The sequence below is a fragment of the Triticum aestivum genome, chromosome 4B (assembly GCF_018294505.1).
Source record: "Triticum aestivum cultivar Chinese Spring chromosome 4B, IWGSC CS RefSeq v2.1, whole genome shotgun sequence".
NCBI lineage: Eukaryota > Viridiplantae > Streptophyta > Magnoliopsida > Poales > Poaceae > Triticum > Triticum aestivum.
Window position 1 is genome coordinate 401,290,906 of NC_057804.1, and position 21,921 is coordinate 401,312,826.

The following is a 21,921-nucleotide window of genomic DNA, read 5'->3' on the forward strand; positions in this document are numbered from 1 at the left end:
CTTTCCCCGGTGGGCGGATTGAGAGAGACCCAGTACTGGCCAACCTCATCCAGTACATCATCGCGCAAGAGCATTTGAATCAGCAAGTGATGGATTATCTCCAGAATCTCACTGATCTGAACCCTCAGATTGCAATCGGCAGACCACTGAGACCCGATCCGGAGAGACTCATACATCGACTGATCAATCCACTTCCTCCGATAGAAGAGGAGTGCGTTCCACTACCAGAGACTTTTCCTCGAGACCCTGACCAGTTACCATTCTCATTTTAGACGTCACTGCTGTATTTGTTATTTCAGCATTTACTATTATGTGGTAACTTATGCATGGTACCTCGAATTTGTGTGACGAGTCGAGTATTTAGTTTTTACGTTTGTGAGTGGTTTTCTTCGTGAGCAACCTGTGTAACCGCGAAAAATCCTGGAATGAGATTTTCTTCTTCCAGAATTTGCTGCATCTTTTATCCTCTCACTGCATGGATTATTCGTTTTATTTCACGCAGCACCATGGCAGCAGACCCACAACCACTCGGACTCTTACACTACCTGAAATACACGCAACCATGTTGCATCTCACCAACCACCCTTCTAAGCACTCCACATGCCGCCAAGGGAGAGATTAGCAGATAATCATCCGGACACTATCCACCTCCAACACATCGTTAGCGGTAAAACACTCGGGATTTCACCTAATCCTCGTGATCACCGCCACCGCGGAGAGCCAGCACCCGAGCGGCAGCATCGCAACGATCATCAAAGATCATCGCGCACAGGAGCACCGAGAGCCCCAGCACTGCCGCCAGCCCTCCACACACCAGGATCATGTACCAGTCCGGCACCGTCTCCGCCATTGGAGCCTCGTCTCGAGCTCCGGTGAACGGTAATGGAGGAGAGAGGAGTAGAAGCGAGGCCAGGTGCGAAGATGAAGAAGGAGCATCGCAGTCATTTTATAGCTCGGGATCGGTGTACGGTGGACGAAGTCCACCAACGCCGCTCGTCGCCAGATCGCCGGTGTTCGGAGGCGAATCCGCGAGCAGTGCCGACAGCGCACTGGCCCACGACGTGAGTGCACACTGCACCGGCAGCAAGCACGCCGCGCACTACCGTAGTACGGCCTAGATGCCCTACGCGCTAGTCGTCGCTGGTGGAGAAAGCCGGGAAAACGCGCGGGAGAGAGGAAGAAGAGAGAGCCAGAGGTAGAAGAAGAGACTGACAGTGGGCCCTGGTCCCACCTGTCAGCCAAAGGGAGCACTGTGTTCTCGGGTACGACCAGCATATTGTTGAATTTAGAATTTATTCTAAATTCACTGCGTCCGGCGTAGAAATCACTCATTGTCCGAAACGTGGAATTTCTCCACACAACGCCAGTGCCCACACTGTAGTTATTCACCACTTATTGCCCTCTCACTGTAGCCTCTTTTTACCACTTGTGTAAATGATCTTTTGATCTAGTAAAAGTATTTTCTTTTGTTTCTCAAACCTTAGCAAATCTCGAGGACGAGATTTTTTTTTAGGGGGTTAGTAATTGTAACACCCCAAAAATTTAACCAGGTTTTAGTTATTAAAATTTTGCCAAGAGTTAAAATTTTGCCTGCAAGAATTTTTGTTGATTTTAAAACCTTTCTTTTATATTAAGGATTTATTTTTCCCAAGTGGATCCTTCCAAGCATATTGAACTTCTATGCCATCTCATTAAAACAATTTCCTAATCAGTAAATTATTTATTAAATTATTTCACCCTGAGCTTAATCATTAAAATGACTTGTTTTAAGTTTGGAGCTCTTTTTGTACTACAACCATTTGATAAAATTAACTAAAAATTCCACCAAAATTTGGAGATGTCATGTGATGCCTCTAAATCACTTTTATGCAATAATATAGTTCATTCATTGCATATTTGAGTGCTACACATGTTTTTCTTCTCTGGTCCAGTAGGCATTTTTGCACTGCAACCCTTTTAAATATTTGTTTCTAGCTTCCACCAAAATTATGGGATGTCAGTAGCAGCATATGATTCCATTATATGCAAAGACCCAATGATGTTCTTTGAAAATTTTGAGTGAATCAACCTAATCTTCATTCTGGTCCATCATGATGGTTTGTACAGCATCCCTACTATTGCTTGCTCTTTGGCCCTTGATTCCTTCTCCTACTTGTAGTCCTCCATGCTAAACCCCTAAGTCCAGGAGCATGCAACCATTGGCATATTTTTGGTTCATGAAATAATGCCATTCACATCCTGTTCAGATTTGAAGTTCTGCAAAACTTGCACTAGCAAGTTTGTGCTTTTCACCAACTAACCTCACCACCCTCTTGTGCATCCAAGGAGACACTGATCTGGAAGATTTGGCCCCTCCAAGAATAGCCTAGGTGCCTTTGGCATTTTGACAAACACCTGGAGTGCATGGACTGTTTTGGCATGATCTCAGGTATACATTATGAACTTGGCCACCTGACCAAACCACTTTGTCCCTGGAGTTTCCCTCTATCACTAGCCTAGTTATGTTGCTTGCCAACCTCACCTGTGACCTGTAGCGTGCCACGGCATTGTGTCGAACACCTTCCGTGCGTGCACTGGACGTGCCCAGAGCGCGCGTATTGCACGCGCGTGCGCCCGAGCCGCCGCGTCACGCCCCGCACTCACCCCAGCCCGTGACCGACCGCAGCCAGCACGCCGTGTCCCCTTGCGCGCTGCATGCCCCCCCTCACCGCAACGCGCCAAGCAGAGCCTCGCCGCGTCCCCGGCAAGCCAAGGACTAGCCGCCACGGCCGCCCGACAACCCTGCTCAAGCCAGCGCAAACTTATCACCTCGCCCGTCGGCTAGCTACCGTCGTCGCCACGACGCCCTGACGCTACAGGGAGGCGGTTCGCCATCGTCCTTATCGCCGGCCGCATCGAACCGACCTCCACCGCCTATATAAGGGCCCCGGAGCTCCATCTAGCCCTCGATCAACCTCCAGTGATCCTCCTAGAGCTACCCTGGCCAGCATTCGAGGAGGGGAAGGCCTTCTTCCCTGAGTCCGGCCAGTTCGGTCGCCGCCAAGCCCCGGTCGATTCCGTCACCACCAGGGCCTCTCCTTCTCCAATCTCTCCACCAAGAACTCCCCTCCCTCTCGCGAGTGCAACCCCTCGATCAATGTTGGTCGGAGACCACCGCAGCCCAAAAATCACTTTGTCACCGAAGCCCCCCTCCGCTGCGGAGCTCATCGCCGGCGACTCCCTCCACCTCCGGCGACCCTGTGACCACCGGAAGGACCGCCTAGGAGTGGCAGATCCATCCCTGCTCTTAGATGCCCGCGAAAAGACGCTGTTCGCCGGCGACGATCGCCGGACGCCACGCCTCTGCTCGGGCAGAGAAGAGGAGGGAGTGGGGACTGGTCAAACCTGACCAGTGGGCCCCCTGGACCCACTGTCAGTGACCCAGCCCCGCCTCCACGCGTTTAAGTGGAAGCGTAAAGACCCCGAGTACGTCTCCCCGTTTTGAAGGCGTATTCTACCCGAAGCGTTTTCTTTTCTGTTTATTATTAAAAACAGATTTTGACCAAATCTTTGACTGGCTTTATCTTTTTAAATATAACTCCAAATGAATTAATTCTTTTTCCTACCTCTCTCAAATTTGATCTAGTTTATTTTAAGATTTAATTGAAAAAATTTCCAAACAACTTTTTGTGCTGTTTTTATTTTTGTGTGTTAATTCATTTATATTTCTAAAATAGGATTTTTGTAAGAGAGGAGAAGTATTTCAAGAGTTTGAAATGCACCCTGCCTTCCCATGACCTGAAGGCAAGCATTCTGAACCCTGGCATGATATTTTTGAGTGTTCGTTGACACATTTATCACACTACCTCTTTTTGGAGAAATTGTTATTTCATGTGAGATGATCATGTGCATGGATGCATATTTGTGATTTCCATGCTGTTGGAAATGATCACACTTGTGATGATAATCATCCTCATGTGCCTTGCATGCATACCGGCAGGAACCCGGGAAAACTCTGCCTTGGGTAGGCATGAGTTTGTCGCCGGTCTCCGTCGGGATGGTTATGTCTGGTATGGCATGGTAAGGTAATATGAGCGGTGACTCTGTTGGTTGAAATATATTCGTTATGCTAATCATGCAGGGAATACTTAAACCTCCTGAGTCGACCATAGATCGAGTCTTGTTCCAGTAACCCCCATACTTGTTTCGTACTACCACTCGTCTCTACAACAAGTAGAGTACGGTTCAGTAAGTTGTCAACCTCTTCCTAGCACACACCGTACAGAGAGGCCAGGGTGGAAGATACCGGTTGTAGCTGGTAGGCAGGCCACCTGGTCCGGGGGCATGGGTGTTTCCGGTTGAGACCGAGAGGGGAGGCCACCCCTTAGAGCGCGCAATATAAATTTGATCCCATGCTACGCGAGGTTGTAGCCTCCCCACTTAGAGTTTGCTTGACAGGTGTCTTGGGTGATTCCAGACACGTGTGAGTTAAGCTGGTGTGTGCAAGTTAGATGGGTTTTCAACAAAAAGACCGTAGACGGAATTAGTCTGATGGACTAAAGAAATCCGTTACTCGTGGGTAAAAAGTACACCCTCTGCAGAGATTAAACCTATTCGAATAGCCGTGTCCATGGTTAAGGATTACAGTCTGGGATGGGTCGAGTGTCGGTCTTAGTGTCGGTCTTCGGAGGTGAAACTGTTAAATCAGAACCGGTATCACGACTTGTGACATGTGATGATGATGATTATTATTTTGTTGTGGACTAACCCATGATATTATTGGTATTATCGAATATCCCTGGGACGGTTCTACCTCCTGGATATTCACTATGATTGTTATTCTTTTAAAGCCCTTTATGTGGTGTCGCTCAGACGCCCGACTGTGGCATTTCTTTTAAAGCCCTTTATGTGGTGTCGCTCAGACGCCCGACTGTGGCATTTCTTTTAAAGCCCTTTATGTGGTGTCGCTCAGACGCCCGACTGTGGCATTTCTTTTAAAGCCCTTTATGTGGTGTCGCTCAGACGCCCGACTGTGGCATTTCTTTTAAAGCCCTTTATGTGGTGTCGCTCAGACGCCCGACTGTGGCATTTCCTTTTAAAGCCCTTTATGTGGTGTCGCTCAGACGCCCGACTGTGGCAGGCTTGTTATTTATTTCATTATATTTTTTTATATACTTCTTTGATATTACATATTCATATATAACATGCTTACACGCATCAGAGTTATATTTATATTGTTGTGACTGACGTCATGAGTATAAAATATTTTAGCACATCATTGCAATATTATCCCTGTGTTCATAATGTTTGCGAGTACATTCAAAGTACTCACTGGCTTGTCCCTGGCTATTGTCTTGGCCAGATTTCTTGCACGGAGAGGAGCGACGTGATGACAGCCCCGGAACCTAAGCAACGGTGATAGCAGCCTCGCGAAGATAGGAGTTAACCTGGTCAGCTGTTCCCGTGGGAAATGGAGTCCCATAGACACTGATGATTTACAGCCCGCTTCCGCCATCAACCACTAGAAACCATTTGTTGTACTCACAGACCAGAATGGTCTTGTACTACATATTTTGTATTTGCTTGGAATTTCTGTATCAAGTTGGTGCCTCATCAGCTAACAGTTATCCTTGGGCTGATGAGCACAAGGGCCATTTTCTGGGAATTAGTACCCGGAGAATCGGTCCCCACAGACTTGGTACCAGAGCCAGGCTGACCATTGGCTAATCCTATCTTAGCCAGGTCGGATAACTTAGGTAAACCAACCTAGCAGACCCTAACCAAAACCCCAGCCAAGCTTCCCGTGCAAGATAGCCACACAGTAAGTCCGACACTTTTGGCAGTCGGTGCCCAACCTATCAGTCTAGCCTGTCGATCACACGCCAATGACTGATGGCAAAAATGTCTCATTCGCAAGCGTGCGAAGGAAGACTCCGTTCCCTTTTTCTATAAAAAGGGCACGCTAGCCTCAACCCAGCACAGCCTCTTCCCCAACCTAGCCACAATGCCTGGTCCCATAGTGCACAATGAGACCACAACAACCAATCTTGGAGGTTTCGTGACCATACTCGCAAACCTCACCCATCGTGCCTACGCGTTAGAAGAGCCCCCAGAATATGTTGTGTACCAAGGACCCATGAGCGGTGAAGACCGCCAATTCTGGGCCACTGTGCACATCTACGGTAGGGGTTTGTCGCCAGAACGCCCCTACAGGTTCACCGGAAGAACAACTTCCTTCGAGCCACAAGCCATCCAGCTAGCCGCTCGAGAAGCTATAGTTCAACTCCGGCAGTTGTCACCTAGAGTTAACTGTCGCTCGTTCTACTACTACCCCAGGCGTGAAGGGTATGGCAGACCACCCCAAGTTGCCAACGGAGACCACGAGACGGACCCCGCGTTGTTGCACCTAGTGCGCTATGTAAGTGCACTAGAGGCATTGTTTGATCAAATCACTATTGATCTGATCGCAGCTCGAGGAGAGCTGGTTCGCTGAGCCCCGGCAAGCAGGGAAGCCGAGTCCGACGCCGACAACCCAGTCGTGCTGTTTGGACACCCGATCGAGACCCTGAGGTCAACTCCAACCAGCGGCCAAGGTGTCTTGATGACCCCAGAAGTGCTTCGTCACCTTTTGGGAGCACACTCCAACGGGATTGTGGCCAACAATCCCCGCGATGGTCATCATCGCTACCCCGACCCTGCAGTTCCTCCGCCATCTCCGACAAATCCCAGCATTGGGACACATGGAGAAGCCTCGACATCCACCAGACACGCTCGTTTAGACGTAAACGAGGTAGACTAAGCTGTGCGAGTAGTGCCGAGTCTCAGTGTATCCCCGCTTTGTAATCGTGAAATCTTGTGTAATAAGGCAGCTTGTCGTTGTGCCCCTGTTTTAATGGTAGCCACGCGTATTTTTGTCAGCATAGTGCACATTTTCCAGGCACAGCTACCAAATCCAACCTCGACGACAACCGCAGTAACACGTCTCTTTATGAGATATGTGTATCTCTGACACTGACCCGACCTTTGGAGCTAAGCTGGTAAATTTATTACCTTTCACCACGGTGAAATGACCCAGCTCCTTTGCTATATAAAGACCACCTTGTGACCTTACCCAGCACCCCACATCTTGTGCACCACCCTCACAACCTTCTTCCTGTCATGCCGAGCCCCAGTATTCATCTGAGAACCCCAAATGCAACCCCAGGTAGCTTTGTCAAAATATTGTGGGACTTTACCCGCAGTACTATGGGTTCTACATATCCACCCCAGTACGAGCTGTTCAAATCGAGACTCACTTTTTCCACCTCGGAATATTGGGCAGCAGTACACATCCCTCCCGTAGACTCCAATCAAGATCCAACGGAAGTTTCCTTCGTGGGGAAATCTATGCCAACCCCACACCTGGCCATAGAAGCTGCTGCGAAAGAAGCGATTGCTCGCCTTCGATCCGCAGTGCCCTATGCCCGCGAACGAGGATATTATTACTTTCCGAGCCGTGCAACGCCCGGGGGAGTAACATCTTTCCCCGGTGGGCGGATTGAGAGAGACCCAGTACTGGCCAACCTCATCTAGTACATCATCGCGCAAGAGCATTTGAATCAGCAAGTGATGGATTATCTCCAGAATCTCACTGACCTGAACCCTCAGATTGCAATCGGCCGACCACTGAGACCCGATCCGGAGAGACTCATACATCGACTGATCAATCCACTTCCTCCGATAGAAGAGGAGTGCGTTCCACTACCAGAGACTTTTCCTCGAGACCCTGACCAGTTACCATTCTCATTTTAGACGTCACTGCTGTATTTGTTATTTCAGCATTTACTATTATGTGGTAACTTATGCATGGTACCTCGAATTTGTGCGACGAGTCGAGTATTTAGTTTTTACGTTTGTGAGTGGTTTTCTTCGTGAGCAACCTGTGTAACCGCGAAAAATCCTGGAATGAGATTTTCTTCTTCCAGAATTTGCTGCATCTTTTATCCTCTCGCTGCATGGATTATTCGTTTTATTTCACGCAGCACCACGGCAGCAGACCCACAACCACTCGGACTCTTACACTACCTGAAATACACGCAACCATGTTGCATCTCACCAACCACCCTTCTAAGCACTCCACATGCCGCCAAGGGAGAGATTAGCAGATAATCATCCGGACACTATCCACCTCCAACACATCGTTAGCGGTAAAACACTCGGGATTACGCCTAATCCTCGTGATCACCGCCACCGCGGAGAGCCAACACCCGAGCGGCAGCATCGCAACGATCATCATAGATCATCGCGCACAGGAGCACCGAGAGCCCCAGCACTGCCGCCAGCCCTCCACACACCAGGATCATGTACCAGTCCGGCACCGTCTCCGCCATTGGAGCCTCGTCTCGAGCTCCGGTGAACGGTAATGGAGGAGAGAAGGAGTAGAAGCGAGGCCAGGTGCGAAGATGAAGAAGGAGCATCGCAGTCGTTTTATAGCTCGGGATCGGTGTAGGGTGGACGAAGTCCACCAGCGCCGCTCGTCGCCAGATCGCCGGTGTTCGGAGGCGAATCCGCGAGCAGTGCCGACAGCGCACTGGCCCATGACGTGAGTGCACACTGCACCGGCAGCAAGCACGCCGCGCACTACCACAGTACGGCCTAGATGCCCTACGCGCTAGTCGTCGCCGGTGGAGAAAGCCGGGAAAACGCGCGGGAGAGAGGAAGAAGAGAGAGCCAGAGGTAGAAGAAGAAACTGACAGTGGGCCCTAGTCCCACCTGTCAGCCAGAGGGAGCACTGTGTTCTCGGGTACGACCAGCATATCGTTGAATTTAGAATTTATTCTAAATTCACTACGTCCCGCGTAGAAATCACTCGTTCTCCGAAATGTGGAATTTCTCCACACAACGCCAGTGCCCACACTGTAGTTATTCACCACTTATTGCCCTCTCACTGTAGGCTCTTTTTACCACTTGTGTAAATGATCTTTCGATCTAGTAAAAGTATTTTCTTTTGTTTCTCAAACCTTAGCAAATCTCGAGGACGAGATTTTTTTAGGGGGTTAGTAATTGTAACACCCCAAAAATTTAACCAGGTTTTAGTTATAAATTTTTTGCCAAGAGTTAAAATTTTGCCTGCAAGGAATTTTTGTTGTTTTTTTAAAACCTTTCTTTTATTATTAAGGATTTATTTTTCCCAAGTGGATCCTTCCTAGCTTATTGAACTTCTATGCCATCTCATTAAAACAATTTCCTAATCAGTAAATTTATTTATAAAATTATTTCACCCTGAGCTTTAATCATTAAAATGACTTGTTTTAAGTTTGGAGCTCTTTTTGTACTACAACCATTTGATAAAATTAACTAAAAATTCCACCAAAATTTGGAGATGTCATGTGATGCCTCTAAATCACTTTTATGCAATAATATAGTTCATTCATTGCATATTTTGAGTGCTACACATGTTTTTCTTCTCTGGTCCAGTAGGCATTTTTGCACTGCAACCCTTTTAAATATTTGTTTCTAGCTTCCACCAAAATTATGGGATGTCAGTAGCAGCATATGATTCCATTATATGCAAAGACCCAATGATGTTCTTTGAAAATTTTGAGTAAATCAACCTAATCTTCATTCTGGTCCATCATGATGGTTTGTACAACATCCCTATTATTGCTTGCTCTTTGGCCCTTGATTCCTTCTCCTACTTGTAGTCCTCCATGCTAAACCCCTAAGTCCAGGAGCATGCAACCATTGGCATATTTTTGGTTCATGAAATAATGCCACTCACATCCTGTCCAGATTTGAAGTTCTGCAAAATTTGCACTAGCAAGTTTGTGCTTTTCACCAACTAACCTCACCACCCTCTTGTGCATCCAAGGAGACACTGATCTGGAAGATTTGGCCCCTCCAAGAATAGCCTAGGTGCCTTTGGCATTTTGACAAACACCTGGAGTGCATGGACTGTTTTGGCATGATCTCAGGTATACATTATGAACTTGGCCACCTGACCAAACCACCTTGTCCCTGGAGTTTCCCTCTATCACTAGCCTAGTTATGTTGCTTGCCAACCTCACCTGTGACCTGTAGCGTGCCACGGCATTGTGTCGAACACCTTCTGTGCGTGCACTGGACGTGCCCAGAGCACGCGTATTGCACGCGCGTGCGCCCGAGCCGCCGCGTCACGCCCCGCACTCACCCCAGCCCGTGACCGACCGCAGCCAGCACGCCGTGTCCCCTTGCGCGCTGCATGCACCACCCCTCACCGCAACACGCCAAGCAGAGCCTCGCCGCGTCCCCAGCAAGCCAAGGACTAGCCGCCACGGCCGCCCGACAACCCTGCTCAAGCCAGCGCCGCCCAAGCCACCCCGGCTCGCCACCTGCTCCTGTGAACAGCACAAACTTATCACCTCGCCCGTCGGCTAGCTACCGTCGTCGCCACGACGCCCTGACGCTACAGGGAGGCGGTTCGCCGTCGTCCTTATCGCCGGCCGCATCGAACCGACCTCCACCGCCTATATAAGGGCCCCGGAGCTCCATCTAGCCCTCGATCAACCTCCAGTGATCCTCCTAGAGCTACCCTGGCCAGCATTCGAGGAGGGGAAGGTCTTCTTCCCCAAGTCCGGCCAGTTCGGTCGCCGCCAAGCCCCGGTCGATTCCGTCACCACCAGGGCCTCTCCTTCTCCAATCTCTCCACCAAGAACTCCCCCTCCCTCTCGCGAGTGCAACCCATCGATCAATTTTGGTCGGAGACCACCGCAGCCCAAAAATCACTTTGTCACCGAAGCCCCCTCCGCCGCGGAGCTCGCCGCCGGCGACTCCCTCCACCTCCAGCGACCCTGCGACCACTGGAAGGACCGCCTAGGAGTGGCGGATCCATCCCTGCTCTTAGATGCCCGTGAAAAGATGCCGTTCGCCGGCGACGATCGCCGGATGCCACGCCTCTGCTCGGGCAGAGAAGAGGAGGGAGTGGGGACTGGTCAAACTTGACCAGTGGGCCCCTGGACCCACTGTCAGTGACCCAGCCCCGCCTCCACGCGTTTAAGTGGAAGCGTAAAGACCCCGAGTACGTCTCCCCGTTTTGAAGGCGTATTCTACCCGAAGCGTTTTCTTTTCTGTTTATTATTAAAAACAGATTTTGACCAAATCTTTGACTGGCTTTATCTTTTTAAATATAACTCCAAATGAATTAATTCTTTTTCCTACCTCTCTCAAATTTGATCTAGTTTATTTTAAGATTTAATTGAAAAATTTTCCAAACAAATTTTTGTGCTGTTTTTATTTTTGTGTGTTAATTCATTTATATTTCTAAAATAGGATTTTTGAAGAGAGGAGAAGTATTTCAAGAGTTTGAAATGCACCCTGCCTTCCCATGACCTGAAGGCAAGCATTCTGAACCCTGGCATGATATTTTTGAGTGTTCGTTGACACATTTATCACATCACCCCACTTTGGAGAAACTTGTTATTTCATGTGATATGATCATATGCATGGGTGCATGTTAGTGATTTCCATGCTGTTGGAAATGAGCACACTTGTGATGATAATCATCCTCATGTGCCTTACATGCATACCGGCAGGAACCCGGGAAAACCTCTGTCTTGGGTAGGCATGAGTTTGTCGCCGGTCTCCGTCGGGACGGTTATGTCTGGAATGGCATGGTAAGGTAATATGAGCGTCGACTCTGTTGGTTGAAATATATTCGTTATGCTAATCATGCAGGGAAGATTATAAACCTCCTGAGTCGACCGTAGATCGAGTCTTGTTCTAGTAACCCCATACTTGTTTCGTACTACCACTCGTCTCTACAACAAGTAGAGTACGGTTCAGTAAGTTGTTAGCCTCTTTCTAGCACACACCGTACAGAGAGGCCAGGGTGGAAGATACCGGTTGTAGCTGGTAGGCAGGCCACCTGGTCCGGGGGCATGGGTGTTTCCGGTTGAGACCGAGAGGGGAGGCCACCCCTTAGAGCGTGCGATATAAATTTGATCCCATGCTACGCGAGGTTGTAGCCTCCCCACTTAGAGTTTGCTTGACAGGTGACGTGGGTGATTCCAGACACGTGTGAGTTAAGCTGGTGTGTGCAAGTTAGGTGTGTTTTCAACAAAAAGACCGTAGACGGAATTAGTCCCGATGGACTAAAGAAATCCGTTACTCGTGGGTAAAGAGTACACCCTCTGCAGAGATTAAACCTATTCGAATAAGCCGTGTCCATGGTTAAGGATTACAGTCTGGAATGGGTCAAGTGTCGGTCTTAGTGTCGGTCTTCGGAGGTGAAACTGTTAAACCAGAACTGGTATCACGACTTGTGATTTGTGATGATGATGATTATTATTTTATGGTGGACTAACCCGTAATATTATTGGTATTATCAAATACCCCTGGGATGGTTTACCTCCGGTATATTCACTATGATTGTTTCTTTTAAAGCCCTTTATGTGGTGTCGCTCAGACGCCCGACTGTGGCATTTCTTTTAAAGCCCTTTATGTGGTGTCGCTCAGACGCCCGACTGTGACATTTCTTTTAAAGCCCTTTATGTGGTGTCGCTCAGACGCCCGACTGTGGCATTTGTTTTAAAGCCCTTTATGTGGTGTCGCTCAGACGCTCGACTGTGGCATTTCTTTTAAAGCCCTTTATGCGGTGTCGCTAAGACGCCCGACTGTGGCATGTTTGTTATTTATTTCATAAATTTTAATATTGCTAAGTTATTGCATATTCATAATTCACATGCTTGCACGCATCAGAGTTATATTTATCTTTTGTGACTGACGTCATGAGTATAAAATATTTTCAGCACATCGTTGTTATATTATACCCGTGTTCATAATGTTTGCAAGTACATTCAAAGTACTCACTGGCTTGTCCCTGGCTATTGTCTTGGCCAAATTTCTTGCACGGAGAGGAGCGACGTGATGACAGCCCTGGAACCTAAGCAACGGTGATAGCAGCCTCGCGAAAATAGGAGTTAACCTGGTCAGCTGTTCCCGTGGGAAATGGAGTCCCATAGACACTGATGTTTTACAGCCCGCTTCCGCCATCAACCACTAGAAACCATTTGTTGTACTCACAGACCAGAATGGTCTTGTACTACATATTTTGTATTTGCTTGGAATTTCTGTATCAAGTTGGTGCCTCATCAGCTAACAGTTATCCTGGGGCTGATGAGCACAAGGGCCATTTTCTGGGAATTAGTACCTGGAGAATCGGTCCCCACAGCACCATGATACGTCTCCATTGTATCTATAATTTTTGATTGTTCCATGCCAATATTCTAAAACTTTTACATACTTTTGGCAACAATTTATATGATTTTTTGGACTAACATATTGATGCAGTGCCTAGTGTCAGTTCCTATTTGTTGCATGTTTTTTGTTTCACAAAAAATCCATATCAAACGGAGTCCAAACGCGATAAATGCTTATGGAGATTATTTTGGAATATATGTGATTTTTCGAAAAAAAATCAACGCGAGACGATGCCCGAGGTGGCCACAAGGCAGGGGGCGTGCCCCAGGGGTAGGGCGCGCCCTGGACCCTTGTGGTCACCCCGTAAGGCGGTTGGTGCCCTTCTTCTGGGGCAAGAAAGTTAATATCGGGATAAAAATCGTGTTAAAATTTCAGCCCAATCGGAGTTACGGATCTCCAGGAATTTAAGAAACGGTGAAAGGCCAGAATCTGGGAGCGCAGAAACAGAAGGAAACAGAGAGACATCCAATCTCGGAGGGGCTCTCGCCCCTCCGACACCATGGAGGCCATGGACCATAGGGGAAACCCTTCTCCCATCTAGGGGGGAGGTCAAGGAAGAAGAACAAGGAGGGGCTCTCTCCCGCTCTCTCCTGGTGGCGCCGGAACACCACCGGGGCCATCATCATGACGACGATCTACACCAACAACTTCGCCACCGTCATCACCAACTCTCTCCCCCTCTATGCAGCGGTGTAACACCTCTTCTCCCCGTTGTAATCTCTACTTAAACATGGTGCTCAACACTATATATTATTTCCCAATGATGTATGGCTATCCTATGATGTTTGAGTAGCAGATCCGTTTTATCCTATGGGTTCATTGATGATCGTGACTGGTTTGAGTTGCATGTTTTATTATTGGTGTTTTCCTATGGTGCTCTCTGTGTCGCACTAGCGTGAGGGATCCCCATTGTAGGGTTTGCAATATGTTCATGGTTTGCTTATTGTCTGTGTTGCGTGAGTGATAGAAACACAAACACGGATAAGTGGGTTATGGCGTATGGGAATAAAGATGACTTGATACTTTAATGCTATGGTTGGGTTTTACCTTAATGATCTTTAGTAGTTACGGATGTTTGCTAGTGTTTCAATCATAAGTGCTTATGATCCAAGAAGAGAAAGTATGTTAGCTTATGCATCTCCCTCATATAAAATTGCAATAATGATTACCGGTCTAGTTATCGATTGCCTAGGGACAAATAATTTTCTTGTGACAAAAATCTCTTTTCTAAAATTAACTTAGTTGTTTCTTTATCTAAATAGCTCCTAGATTTTATTTACATGCTCTCTATTATCTTGCAAACCTATCCTATCACACCTACAAAGTACTTCTAGTTTCATACTTGTTCTAGGTAAAGTGAACGTTAAGCGTGCGTAGAGTTGTATCAGTGGTCGATAGAACTTGAGGGAATATTTGTTCTACCTTTAGCTCCTCATTGGGTTCGACACTCTTACTTATCGAAAGAGGCTACAACTTATCCCCTATACTTGTGGGTTATCAAGACCTTTTTCTGGCACCGTTGCCCGGGGAGCAATAGCGTGGGGTGAATATTCTCGTGTGTGCTTGTTTGCTTTATCACTAAGTAGATTTTATTTGCTGTTCTAAGTTGTTCTCTATCTTTAGTTATGGATATGGAGCACGAAATACCAAAAAAATTAGGTGTACATGCAAGTCATGGAGATGGGGAACCTCCTAAAACCCTAGATGCTCATTATGTGAAAGATATTATGCACTACTTTAATAATCCCGAGAAAGCCCCGTTCAATTATATAATGGGAGACACGTTGGATCGACGTGAATACTTTAGGGATTATCGCTTGACTCAAAGCGGGAAATTGTTATGGGATCAAATTCATATGTTGCATTGGTATGCTCGGAATTTATGCTTGAGATATGATTATACTTGTTGCTCTAGGATGAAGGCTCTACACCTTCCCTTTTCATGTAAATTTAATCATAATGAAACCTTGGCTTCTTATGCTAATGGTATATATATATATATATATATATGATTACTATGATGTGGAACGAATAGAAGAATTCATTGCTTTTAAGGGTGCTTATGAAATTGAATCTTTGTTTGAAAAGTATGAAGCTTTTGATGATGATGTTTATAGGCCTGAAAATTTTGCTATACTTAAATATGCTATGGGAATTATGAATACAATGCCGATATTGATGCATTTATTGAGAAAGTCTCCACTGTCCAAGAAGAGACTAATATTTTGCAGGAACCTATGGAAGAAGAAATTGATGACACTGTGAGCTCACTGGATGAAAAAGATGATGAGGAGAGCGAAGAACAAAAGGAGGAAGAGCTGATTGATCACCCGTGCCCACCTTCTAATGAGAGTAACTTTTCAACTAATACATTGTTTAATTTCCCTTCGTTCTTATCGAAGGATGAATGCTATGGTGATTGCTACGATCCCTTTGATTCGTTTCAAATATCCCTTTTTGATGAACTTGATGCTTGCTATGCTTGTGGCCATGATGCCAATATGAATTATGCTTATGGAGATGAACTTGCTATAGTTCCTTATGTTAATAATGAAATCGTTGCTATTGCACCCACGCATGATAGTCCTATTATCTTTTTAAATTCTCCAAACGACACTACATCGGAGAAGTTTGTGCTTATTAAGGACTATATTGATGGGTTGCGTTCATCTATGGCACATGATGATTTTGATAAATATAATATGCATGTGCTTGTTGTTCCTACTTGCAATTATTATGAGAGAGGAACTATCATCTTTCAACTATCATCTTGCAATATATTAAGTGTATGACCATAGAAGGTTTTATTCATGTAAATAGAACAACAATTATTCTCTGACTTAAATGAATAATGGTATTGCAATAAACATGATCGAATCATATTCATGCTCAACGCAAACACCAAATAAAATTTATTTAGGTTGAACACTAATCCCTAAGGTAGAGGGAGCGTGCGATGATGATCTTATCAACCTTGGAATCACTTCCAATACACATCGTCACCTCGCCCTTAACTAGTCTCTGTTCATTTTGCAACTCCTGTTTTGAGTATACTAATCTTAGAAACTGAACCGGTATCAAATACCCTGGATTTACTATGAACACTAGTAAAGTACACATCAATAACATGCATATCAAATATAGTTTTGTTCACTTTGCCATCCTTCTTATCCGCCAAGTATTTGGGGTAATTCCGCTTCCAGTGACCATTCCTTTGCAGTAGAAGCACTCAGTTTCGGGCTTAGGTCTAGCTTTGGGATTCTTCACGGGAGTGGCAACTTGCTTGCCATTCTTCTTGAAGTTCCCTTTCTTTCCCTTGCCCTTTTTTGAAACTAATGGTCTTGTCAACCATCAACACTTGATGCTTTTTCTTGATTTCTACCTTCACCGATTTTAGCATCGCAAAGAGCTTGGGAATCATTTCCGATATCCCTTGCATATTATAGTTCATCACAAAGTTCTAGTAACTTGGTGATAGTGACTAGAGAACTCTGTCAATCACTATCTTATCTATAAGATTAACTCCCACTTGATTCAAGTGATTGTAGTACTCAGACATTCTGAGCACATGCTCACTAGCTGAGCTATTCTCCTCCATCTTGTAGGCAAAGTACTTGTCAGAGGTCTCATACCTCTTAACAAGGGCATGACTCTGAAATACCAATTTCAGCTCTTGGAACATCTCATATGCTCCGTGGCGTTCAAATTTTTTTTGAAGTCCCGGTTCTAAGCCGTAAAGTTTGGCACACTAAACTATCAAGTAGTCATCATACCGAGCTTGTCAAACGTTCATAACGTCTACCTAAGCTCCTGCAATAGGTCTGTCACCTAGCAGTGCATCAAGGGGTGCCCTGCCCATGTATATAAAGGAGGGAGAGGAGGAGGCCAACCACTAAGGGGGCGCGCCAAGGGGGGAGTCCTACTAGGACTCTGCTCCTACTAGGATTCGCCCCCCTTTTTCCTTCTTCCAAAAGGGGAAAGGGGGAAAGGAGAGGGACTAGGATAAGGAAAGGGGGGCGCCGCCCCCTTCCCTAATCTAATTCGGCCTCCACCCATGTGGGGGGCGTGCCAGCCCCTTGTGGGATGGTCGCCTCCCTCCTATTGCCCATACGGCCCATATCTTTCCCTGGGGGTTCAGTAACCCCTTCGGTACTCCGGTATGTACCTTATACACTCTGGAATCCTTCCGGTGTCTGAATACTACCTTCCAATATATCAATCTTTACCTCTCAACCATTTTTTCAAGGCTCCTCATCGTGTCCATGATCTCATCCGTGACTCCGAACAAACTTCGGTCACCAAAACACATAACTCATAATACAAATCGTTGTCGAACGTTAAGCGTGGGGACCGTACGGGTTCGAGAACTATGTAGACATGACCGACACACCTCTCCGGTCAATAACCAATAGCAGAACCTGGATGCTCATATTGGCTCCCAGATATTCTATGAAGATATTTATCGGTCGAACCGTTATGACAACATACGTTATTCCTTTGTCATCGGTATGTTACTTTCTCGAGATTCAATCGTCGGCATCTTCATACCTAGTTCAATCTCGTTGATGGTGATAAAAGTGTAATATTGATGGTAGAAATATATTTTTATAATCTGAATTAATAGAAACTGCAAGGTAGCAATTAGTAAACGGGCACAAGAACGGTATTGCAATGCTTAAAAACAAGGCCTAGGGTCCGTACTTTCGCTAGTGCAACCTCTCAACAATGCTAACATAGTTGGATCATATGATTATCCCTCAAAGTGTATTAAAGAATCACTCCCGAGTTCCTACTAGCGGAGAACAAAAGATAGGAATTGTTTGTAGGGCATGAAACCACCTCAAAGCTATTCTTTCTGTTTGATCTATTCAAGAGTTCGTACTAAAATAACACAAAGCTATTTTTTCTGTTCGACCTATCCTAGAGTTCATACTAGAATAACACCAAAGCAAATTCATATTCAAATTCATAATACTCAATCCACACAAAGAACTATAAAGAGACCCCAAAGTTTCCGTCGGAGAAAAGATAATAAAAACGTGCATGAACCCCTATGCATAGATTACCCCAATATCACTGCGGGAATCCGCGAGTTGAATGCCAAGACACATATCAAGTGAATCAATATGATACCTCATTGTCACCTCAAGTATTCATACTGCAAGACATACATCATGTGTTCTATTCGCTGAATATTCTATTCGACAAGACAAAACTTCAAAGGGTAAAGACTTAGTTCATCACAACAAGAGTATAGAGGGGAGAAACATCATATGATCTGACTATATTAACAAAGCCCATGATATAGATCACGAGGGAGAGAGAGAGAGAGAGAGAGAGAGAGAGAGAGATCAAACACATAGCTACTGGTACAAACCGTCAACCCCAAGGGTGGACTACTCCCTCCTCATCGTGGTGGGCGCTGGGATGATGAAGATGGCCATCGGAGATGACCCCCCCTCCGGCAGGGTGTCGGAACAGGTCTAGATTGGTTTTCGGTGGATACAGGGCCTTGCGGCGGCGGAACTTCTGATCTAGGTTATCCCCGAAGGGTTTCAGAATATTTGAGAATTTATAGGGCGAAGAGGGGGTGCAGGAGGCCACCGAGGTGGGCACAACCCACCTGGGCATGCCAAGGGGCGCTGGCGCGCCCTGGTGGGTTGTGCCCCCCTCGGTGAAGGAAATATGCCCTAGAGGCAATAAAGTTATTATTTATTTCCTTATTTGATTATAAGTGTTTATTATTCATGATATAATTGTATTAACCGGAAACTTAGTACATGTGTGAATAAATAGATGAAACATATGTGTCCCTAGTATGCCTCTACTTGACTAGCTCGTTTATCAAAGATGGTTATGTTTCCTAACCATAGACATGTGTTGTCATTTGATGAACGGGATCGCATCATTAGGAGAATGATGTGATGGATGATACCCACTCGTTAGCTTAGCATTATGATCGTTACAGTTTCATTGCTACTGCTTTCTTCATGACTTATACAAGTTCCTCAGACTATGAGATTATGCAACTTTTGAATATCAAACGAACACTTTGTGTGCTATCAAATGTCACAACGTAAATGGGTGATTATAAAGATGCTCTACAGGTGTCTCCTAAGGTATTTGTTGGGTTGGCATAGATCAAGATTAGGATTTATCACTCCGTGTTTCGGAGAGGTATCTCTGGGCCCTCTCGGTAATGCTCATCACTATAAGCCTTGCAAGCAATGTGACTATTGAGTTAGTTGCAAGATGAAGTATTTTGGAACGAGTAAAGAGACTTGTCGGAAATGAGATTGAACTTGGTATGATGATACCGACGATCGAATCTCGGGCAACTAAAATACCGATGATAAAGGGAACAACGTATGTTGTTATGTGGTTTGACTGATAAAGATCTTCGTAGAATATGTAGGAGACAATATGAGCATCTAGGTTCCGCTATTGGTTATTGACCGCAAATGTGTCTCGGCAATGTCTACACGGTTCTCGACCCCGTAGGGTCGGCACACTTAATGTTTGATGACGATTTGTATAATGAGTTATGTGATTTGGTGACCGAAGTTTGTTCGGAGTCCCGGATGAGATCACGGATATGACGAGGAGTCTCAAAATGGTCGATACATAAAGATTGATATATTGGAAGGATATATTCGGACATCGAAATGGTTCCGGAGAAGTTCAGGTATTTTTCCGAGTACCGGGAGGTTACCGGAACCCCCCGGGGAGTTGATGGGCCTTAGTGGGCCTTAGAAGGAAGGAGAGGTAGCAGCCAGGAGGTGGCGCCCCCCAAGCCCAGTCCGAATTGGGCAAGGGGTTGGGGGCGCGGGCCCCCTCTCCCTTCCTTCCCCCTTCTCCTTTAGGTGGAAACCTACTAGGACTTGGAGTCCTAGTAGGATTCCCCTTCTCCCGGCACGCCTAGCTTGGCCGACCGGCCTCCCCCTTCCTCCTTTATATACGGGGGCAGGGGGCACCGTAGGACACACAAGTTTCTCTTATCCGTGTGCGGTGCCCCCCTCCATAGTTACACACCTCATATCGTCGTAGTGCTTAGGCGAAGCCCTACGCTAGTAACATCATCATCACTGTCGCCATGCCGTCATGTTGATGGAACTCACCCTCGTCCTCAACTGGATCAAGAGCACAAGGGACGTCACCAAGCTGAATGTGTGCTCAACGCGGAGGTGCTGTACGTTCGGTACTTGGATCGGTTGGATCACAAAAAAGTTCGACTACATCAACCGCGTTACTAAACGCCTCCGCTTTTGGTCTATGAGGGTACATGGACACACTCTCCGCTCTCGTTGCTATGCATCTCCTAGATAGATCTTGCGTGATCATAGGATTTTTTTTTAAATTCCTGCGTACCCCATCATTGGCACCCGAGCCAGGTCTATGCGTAGATGTTATAGGCACTTGTAGAACACAAAGAGTTGTGGGTGATAATAGTCATACTGCTTACAAGCAACGTCTTACTTTGATTCGGTGGTATTGTTGGATGAAGCGGCCCGGACCGACATTACATGACCGCGTTCATGAGAATGGTTCTACCGACGTGCTTCACACACATGTGGCTAGTGGGTGTTTGTTTCTCCAACTTTAGTTGAATCGAGTTTGTTGATACGTCTCCAACGTATCTATAATTTTTGATTGTTCCATGCTATTATATTACCCGTTTTAGATGTTTATGGGCTTAATATACACTCTTATATCATTTTTGGGACTAACCTATTAACCGGAGGCCCAGCCCAAATTGCTGTTTTTTTTGCCTATTTTAGTGTTTCGCAGAAAAGGAATATCAAACGGAGTCCAAACGGAATGAAACCTTCGGGAGAGTTATTTTTGGAACAAACATAATCTAGGAGACTTGGAGTGGATGTCAAGAAGCAAACGAGGAAGCCACAAGGCAAGAGGGCGCGCCCCAGGGGGTGGGCGCACCCCCCACCCTCGTGGGCCCCTCGTGGCTCCCCTGATTGACTTCCTTCGCCTATATATACTTGCATACCCTGAAAACACCAAGGAGCACCACTAAAACCTATTTCCACCGCCGCAACCTTCTGTACCCATGAGATCCCATCTTGGACCCTTTTTTGGCGCTCCACCGGAGGGGGAATCGATCACGGAGGGCTTCTACGTCAATGCCAAAGCCTCTCCGATGAGTTGTGAGTAGTTTACCATAGACCTTCGGGCCCATAGTTATTAGCTAGATGGCTTCTTCTCTCTCTTTGAATCTCAATACAAAGTTCTCCTCGATCTTCTTAGACATCTATTCGATGTAACTCTTTTTGCGGTGTGTTTGTCGAGATCCGATGAATTATGGGTTTATGATCAAGTTTATCTATGAGAAATATTTGAATCTCCTCTGAATTCTTTTATGTATGATTGGTTATCTTTGCAAGTCTCTTTGAATTATCAGTTTGGTTTGGCCCACTAGATTGATCTTTCTTGCAATGGGAGAAGTGCTTAGCTTTGGGTTCAATCTTGCGGTGTCGTTTCCCAGTGACAGCAGGGGCAGCAAGGCACGTATAGTATTGTTGCCATTGAGGATAAAAAGATGGGGTTTATATCATATTTCTTGAGTTTATCCCTCTACATCATGTCATCTTGCCAAATGCGTTACTCTGTTCTTATGAACTTAATACTCTAGATGCATGCTGGATAGCGGTCGATGTGTGGAGTAATAGTAGTAGATGCAGAATCGTTTCGATCTACTCGTCACGGACGTGA